Genomic DNA, 8,450 nt, shown 5'->3' with positions numbered 1-8,450 from the left:
AAAGTGAAACTGTCTCAGTTGCCCCTAACAACCAATCAGATTCCACCTTTCATTTTCAAAAGAGTCTGTGAGGAATAAAAAGTGGAATCTGATTGGTTGCTAGGGGCAACTGAGCCAGTTTCACTTTACACCATGTTTGATAAATCTCCCCCATAGTGTCCTTCTCCTCTTTTACTCTTTCTCTGCTGCACGGAGAGGGTTAAATAGCACATTTCCTTTTTTTCCGGTTACTGCTTCGACCTAAAATCAAAATTTTATTCTTTGGCCATACCACCCAGCCCTGTGCTGCAGTAACATTTCTTACTTAACTGCCTAATTCTGAAACCACCAAAAGTGTGTGTGACATAGTAAAAATAACTAGGGCCTTTCCTATGCTTTATTCCCAAAATCAGCTATCGTGGCTCTTCCCAACCTCCCCCCGCCCTAACAGGAGCCCTGTAGTGTAAAAATCCTGCCCCCCTAAGAACCCCTAAACTCCCCACCTGGCCGCCGCAACCGCTTCACAAGTGTCAGCAGCCCCGTCCACGGCACATAGGATGGGGGGGGCTGCTGGAACTTGTGCTATATCGCAGTCCCCACTGTTTCTCTCCCACCGAACATAGTCATTTACTGCTGCAGGAGAGAGGTAGCGTGGAGACACACTGCACACAGGTGATGGTCCTCTTCATGCGGTTGATGCAGCCGGGGGGGCTGTTGGCACTTGTGATGTGGTTGGGGTGGCCAGGGGGGGGAGTTTGGGGGGAGGAATGCCTATACTGGGGGCTTCTGTCAGGGTGGGTGGCCCAGCCGTATCACAAGTGCCAGCAGCCTCATCATATGTGCTGTGGACAGGGCTGATGGCACTGGTGATGCAGTTTGGGCAGCCCGGGGGGGGAGTTTAGGGGTCCTTGGAGGGGGGGGGGGGATTTTTACAGGGTGGGCAGGGGGAGGTTGGAAAGAGCCACAGTAGCTGAATTTTTACAATGTTATTTTTACATATACTGTGCCCCTGCTGGACATTTTATGTAAAATACACCAATTTTTTTTAGAGAAATTGAAGCCTGTCTGAACTACTAAATTGAGGGAAATGGCACTATATGTGCATTTGCCATAATTAGTGTACATTAGGAATTTGTCTAACTTTGCTTATGTAATAACATATTAATAAATACATTTTGGCCAGAGTTCTCCTTTTAATGTCGGTTTTCCATTATTTGAGTTTGGGCTGAATGATGTCTGTGTTTATCACTTTCTTGGTTGTGGCTATTTTTAAAGGTCCATTGAATTTTGTTGAGAAGACAGTAAAAGTACAGCCAAGAAAAAAATCTGTGTGTGTGCAACAAAATAACAGCTGTTCGCTAAAAAACGGCCACAATAAATGTCATGAAAATTAGTTTGATGGCTGCTGTGAACAACACATTTTCTGAACTACCGTCCGTTTAAACTTCAATTAAAACAATTGAAGACTGAAGATAACGACCGCTATTTTGTGTGTAAACCTAGTCTTAGTGTTACCAACATTTAGTATTACCTGAACCTTTTATGGTTCATTAGAACTCTGGTATGGGCCATCCTAGAGGGGGTGGGGCCTAGATGTCTAGGCAAGCCCATTCCAATGGCCGCCGAGGGGGCAGACCATAATGATTTCACAGAGTGGTGGGGCAAAGTGGCACTGCAGTTGTGAAGCCCTGCCCAGGTGGCACAATCCACAAATGATAAAAAGCATTTTTCACTGGACCTAGCAAAAAGAAACTATTATAAAGTAAGGTATGAAAACTGCAGAATCTAGGCTTTAAAACTGTGTAAAGAAATCCTCATAAGGAAAGGGGGTGACAGTGTCGCTTTAACCCCTTCCCATCAGTAACATGTATATATACGTTCCTACTGCACATAACCTGTGCAGTAGGAATGTATATATACGTTCCTGACTACAGGGGCTTCCTGATGTGAGCGGGAGCGCTGCAGAGAGAGCGATCCCGCTCACATGAATGTCCGGGGTCTGGAGGTAATGAGTCAGCTGCGATCCCGCAGCTGACTCTCATTAACTCCTTAAACGCTGTGATCTACAGCGATCACTGCGTTTAAGGTGCTCAGTGACAGATCAAGCATCTGTCACTGAGTGATCGGGACCCCCGCAGCCGTGCTGTGGGGGTCCTGTTCGTATGTCCCGACAAGCGGGTGTAAGCTCCTTAGCTCCGTCCTGTCAGTACGGCGTTCTGTGCATAGAGTCTGTTCTCAGGCTCTCATTGGTTACTGCTACACTATTTATGGCTTCTCCTCCTGCTCTATATTACACAGGATATCTCCATATTACACTCAGTAGTGAATTAAAATAGGTCCGTTTCAGGCGGTAGCCCGGGGCCCTGAGCTCCTGGGAGGCCCATGGCCACCCAAAAGGACTTATACATTCAGTGGTGTATTGTCTCCTGGCTACTGGTCTGCCATAATTAGCAAAAAAAAAAAAATCACTGCTTTTTTACAGCAATTTTGCACAATTCAGGGCATCATGACATTATCTATCCTGTACTATGAACACTATGCTAGTGCTGCCATAGTTTCAGTGGAGTTAGGGGTCCCAGGCTTGGTGAACAGTTCGGGGCCTATGGTAAAGTTAATCTGCCACTGATTACACTGCTGCTCATATACAATCATCCAGGAAGAGAACAGCACAGATCTCCCCGCCACACAATGGACTCTTCCAGCTCAAAAACAAACTGCCAAATAGTGACTGACAACTTTTCCCCGACCACCCTTATGTAATAGGGCCAGTGTCCTATTAAAATATTGCTCATAATATATATTGATGAGCAAAACTTATAAAATTCATATTAAAACTGTCTTTCTAAATTGTTCTAAGATTTTTTTAAAAGCTGGAGTCGGAGACAGTACATTTTTTCCGACTCTGACTCCAGCCAAAGCTAGCTCCGACTCCACGACTCCGCCTTCACAGCCCTGGTTTTAAGTGTGCCATTTAATGGTTAAAATGGTTAAACCCTCTTTGGCTGCTGTCTGGCAATTTCTGCTACATTACACCACTCTGGTGCCCAGATATTTCCCCCCATCGCCCTGCTCAGCTATTCTGCATTCACTCTCCTGGGGGATGGGGGGGGGGGGGGTACTCATCAAATGACAGCAGAAGCTGAACAGGCTATGTCTCTCACTCAGGAGCGCACCTGGCTGTCAGCATTAACACCAACCCTGCATGTGCCAAGGGCCAATGAGCTGCATCCTAGTCTCTATTGCCGTCCCCTTTGTGTACAGAAGCTTTTCCTGTGCAGAGAGGAAGACAATACAGAGTGGGATTCAATAATATTTGTAATTCCTCGCCACCCCCCATGCTGTTTCTGCTGCAGCACCTGCGCCATTCACAGAGTGGGTGAGGGGTGCACGCTCAGCTAGGCTGTCAATCAAACGACTGCCTTGATTGGGTGCCTGCTTGGGGCAAGGACTTTCTGTGTCCCAACTCTTTTTTTGAAGAAAGAGTCGAGATTTCAGCCAGTTAAAAGAAGATTTCAGCCTTTAAAGGAGAAGTCCGGTGAATTTTTATGAAAGTATTGCATTGCCCCCAAAAGTCATACAAATCACCAACATACACTTATTACAGGAAGTGCTTTATTTCCCTGCACTTAATACTGCATCAAGGCTTCACCTCCTGGTGGCTGCTGGAGAGGATGATGGCAGGGGGTCACTGAGGGACACAGGACACTGGAGGGACACTGAGACCCCCCCCCCCCCCTGCCATCATCCTCTCCAGCAGCCACAGCCCGCACAGCTCTGGGAGTCGGGTAGTGACATCACCATTTTATCCAGGAAGTGAAGCCTTAAAGGGAATCCATCAGCTCCCGGGCACTACCTAAGGTGTTGACAGTGTGTTGTAGCTGGCGGCCCCCAGTGAGCATGGTGCCTTTTTGGAAATTTCCTGTGCAGCGGATTATGTACAGTCTTATGTCTCCTACTGTCACAGAGCTGTTGTTCGTGCCACACTTGTCATGCATCCTCCTCCCTCTTCATGAATAATCAATGCTGCCCAGCCTCCTGCTGGCTCAGCTGTCAGATTGTAGATCAGTCCTCTGTAGGAGTGTTATGTCTGAAAGAATCTCTCCTCCCTAATGTGTTGGAGCTGTGGTCTAGGGGTAACTCACTTGTCTAGAGACCTGCCAGCAGTTCATTCTCTGGTTTGAATCCCCTGATCGAAATTAAATGGATGTCTTTTTTTTTTCTCCTTATTGTATCATTTTTAAGGCTATGTTCACACACACAGTATTTTTGCTCAGTATTTTGGTGAGTATTTTGCAACCCAAACCAGAAGTGGATTGAAAATACTGAAAGGCTATGTTCACACACTGTTAATATTGAGTGGATGGCTGTCATTTAATGGCAAATAATTACTGTTTTTTTTTAAACAACGTCCGATATTTGCCATTAAATGACGGCCATCTGCTCAATTTCAACAGTGTGAGGGTTTTGGTTGCAAAATACTGAGCAAAAATACTGTGTGTGAACATAGCCTTAAAAATGATACAATAATGAGAAAAAAATGACGTGTATTTAATTTCCATCAGGGGATTCGAACCAGAGAATGAACTGCTGGCAGGTCTCTAGACAGGTAAGTTACCCCTAGACCACAGCTCCAAAACAATAGGGAGGAGAGATTCTTTCAGAGATAACCTGCCTACAGAGGACTGATCTGCAATCTAACAGCTGAGCGAGCAGGAGGCCGGGCAGCATTGACTATTCATGAAGAGGGAGGAGGATGCATGACAAGTGTGGCACGAACAACTGCTCTGTGACAGTAAGAGACATAAGATTGTACATAATCCACTGCACAGAAAATTACCAAAAAGGCACCATGCTCACTGGGGGCTGCCAGCTACAGCACACTGCCAGCACCTCAGGTAGTGCCCGGGAGCTGACAGATTCCCTTTAATGCAGTAGTAAGTGCCGGGAAAAAAGCACTTTATAAGCATGTCCCGTAAGAAGTGTGTATTGGTTATTTGTATAACTTTGAGGGGGGTAATACAATACTTAAATAAAAATTTTTGCCGGACTTCTCCTTCAAGGCTATGTTCACACAGTAATGTAATTGCAGTAATTTGTTGTTTCATTGCATTACTGCAGTAATAATTTAATTGCCATTTAGCCATTCTTCTTAACCCATCTAGGACCAGAAAAAAGTCCATTTTGCATTTTCATTTTTTCCTCCTAGAATGCCTTAGCGCCATAATTTTTTCCTTTTTCTAATTACAGAGCCATATTAGGACTTGTATTTTGTGGTACCGACTGTACTTTGTAATGATAACCTACATATTACCTTAAAGTATACTACAAAAAAAAAAAAAAACCTGCACATTTGGAGGTTTTTTTTTATGACATTTACTACGAGATAAAACTAGTCATGACTTCAATGTAAAGTTCAAGTCTGTGCCGAACAAACTTTAACGAGCCGCTCATTATACTTACATGTCTCCACACCCCGAGGTCCTTCTTTGGTCCGGTCCCGTCGACTTCTCCGGTGAAGGCCCCCTCAGCCAATCAAAGGTTGACTGGGACGGGACAGCTATGCAGCCTGTGATTGGTTGAGTGGGCTGTCACTCTTGTCTCTAAAGTGACAGCTTGATCAGCCAATCACAGGTCGTGGTGCTGTCTCGTCCCAGTCAGCCTGTGATTGGCTGACCGGGCTGTCACTCTTGTTTCGGGAATGACAGCCCGTGACAGTCAGCATATCACAGGCTCACTGGGACTGGACAGCACAGCGGTCTTTGGCTGAACGAGCTGTCACTCTAGAGACAGGAGTGTCAGCCTGCTCAACGAATCACCGGATGCGGAGCTGTCCCGTCCCAGTCAGCCTGTAATTGGCTGGGCAGGCCCTCACCTCAAGTTCGGAACAAATCTGGGTTCGGGCAGCTCAACTCACTCATCTCTAGTCATGACTATTACAATAATGGCCAATTTGTTTAGCTGTTACTGTATGTTTAAAAAATGAAAAACTTTAATTTAATTGCTTTAAATCGCTGTGCTCTGACTATATAACTTTATTATTTTATGTTTACTCTGAGTTTATTAAATTTTTTAGATTATAACAAAAGACAAATATAAGGTGGTCAAATGTGCATCGCATACAAAGGTACATGCTTCAAACAATAAACAAATACAAACAACCCATCCTAAGATGAAAGTATCAGGGCATATTCCATTAATAGGAACAATGTGAAAACTGCGGGGATAACCCACCCTATAAGGCACACCTGAACGGCAGATGGGAAAATCTTGAAAACCAACATGGGCTCTAGCAGTTGGACATCAAACATACACACACCACAACATGAGACTAAAGGCCCTATTCCACGGGTCGTTTAGAGGAGCAATATCGTTCGTATTCGGCCGATAACGGCCGCTACGAACGATATTCGTCCCGTGGAATAGAGTGCAACGATCAGCCGACATCGTTCATGTCGGCTGATCGTTGCAGTCGCTTGTTTTTCAACATGTTGAAAAACAAGCGACTGATATAGCAGCGATCTGCTGCCGTCGCTCCGTTGAATAGGACCGTCGGCAGCAGATGCTGCTATATCCTATGGGCTGCCTGGACGATCAGCGATCCCCCGGGCAGCCCCCCCAGCAGCTCCCCGCCGCCCCTCCCGCACTCACCCGCTCGCTGACGCCGCGATGAATAGCGGCGGCAGCGAGCGGGGAACGAGGAGCAAACGAGCGCTAATAGCGCTCGTTTGCTCCTACAAACGACTCGTGGAATAGGGGCATAAGGGTACTATTCCACCAACAGATCTGACGACAGATTATCTGCCAAAGATTTGAAGCCAAACCCAGGAGTGGATTTGAAAAGAGGAGAAATGCAGTCTTTCCTTTATGACCTGTTCTCTGTTTCTGGGTTTGGCTTCAAATCTTTGGCAGATAATCTTTCGTCAGATCTGTTGGTGGAATAGTACCCAAAGACAGAGACATGGGGGGGGGGGGGGGCAAAGGAAGGGAAGAAGTACTGTGATTGGTTATGGTAAGAATTCAAAAACCTGCGAAGGGGACCACACAAAGTTCCCTCTTCCTCCTGGAATGGGAGCAAGAAACGAGTAGAAGTGACAATCTATTTCAGAGACTCTGCCATGTGAGCTTCAATGCACTAAGGTAGAAAAGGTATCCGACTCCACAAAGAGTTCCCAGGGCAGCCAGGTCTGTGTGTATTTCTCGGAACGATCCTGTGCCCCAGCCACCAACTCCTCAGCTCTTTTAATTTTTTTAAGCTCGTTGTACCACTCACACAAAGTAGGGGTATGCGTTGTTTTCCAATGTCGCGGTATCACTGTGCGGGCTGCTGCTAGAAGATGTCTCAGTATTCCTCTCTTTTGGGTCGCCAGGGTGCCTGGCAGCATGGACAGCAATGTAATTTTGGGCGTGTTCGCTATTGTCTTTCCCGAATAGGCCTCGTAGACCTTCAGAACACCCTCCTAGAATGGCCTCAATTTGTCGCAGCCCCACCATATGTGCAAAATGGAGCCCTCCTCCGTAGCGCATCTCCAACACCTGTCTGGTATCTCGGGGTAGATGCGGTGGAGCAATGTCGGGCAGCGGTACCACCTGGAGAGAAGCTTATAGCTCTTCTCTTTTGAGTGCGAGTCCAGGGACAAGCCATGGGTGAAAGTACAAATTTTGAGAATATCTTCGGAAGAGAAAGCGATTGCTATGTCCCTTTCCCAGGCTGCAAAAAAGGAAGCTCTAGTGTCATTACTCAATGACAAGAGCAGCGAGTACATACGTGACAATGTCCCTGTACTCCCCTCAGCAGATAATACCCAATGGTCCAATTCCGTGAGGCCAGGGCTCGAGGCAGTTCCCATCATTGAGGTGCGTACAAAGGAGCAAAATTGGTTGTAGGAGAACCAAGACAAGACTTTATCTGAGCTTTGCTCTTGCAACGAATGTAGGGAGGGGATCGCAGAAGCTACACCTAACTGATGGAGTCTGGGATTGTCTGAACTCTTTCATATCAGGAAGGATTGTTAAGTGAGGCCCGATGCAAAAGCAGGGTTAGAGAATAGTGGGGTCATTGGGCCAGGTCTGTAAGAAATCTTAAAGCGTGTCACCCACTTGTCCCATACACTAAATGTGTGCCTAATCAAATAGGCCCACATTGAGAGAGGCTCCCTATCTTCCCTAAGTAGCCACAGGGCCATCCTCAAATCTATGGGCGCAGCCTGCCTCTCTATGTCCACCCACCGTTTACCCTCCCCCTCCCGCTTCCAGTCAATATTCCGTGCTAGGACTGCCGCCTCGTGGTAGAGTTTCAAGTCAGGCAATCCAGTCCCTCCCTTTGACTTAGGCTGAGTAAGTATTTGGGCCCGAACCCTTGCCCTTCCAGTGCCCCACACGTATTTGGTGAATGCACGCTGTAGCTGTTTGAAATAGGAAGCAGGGACAGATATCAGGACAGTTTGGAAAATGTAGAGAAAGCGCGGAAGAAT

The sequence above is a fragment of the Dendropsophus ebraccatus genome, chromosome 2 (genome assembly GCF_027789765.1).
Source record: "Dendropsophus ebraccatus isolate aDenEbr1 chromosome 2, aDenEbr1.pat, whole genome shotgun sequence".
Lineage (NCBI taxonomy): Eukaryota > Metazoa > Chordata > Amphibia > Anura > Hylidae > Dendropsophus > Dendropsophus ebraccatus.
The sequence above is the reverse complement of the archived record's forward strand: the minus strand, read 5'-3'. Positions refer to the sequence as shown.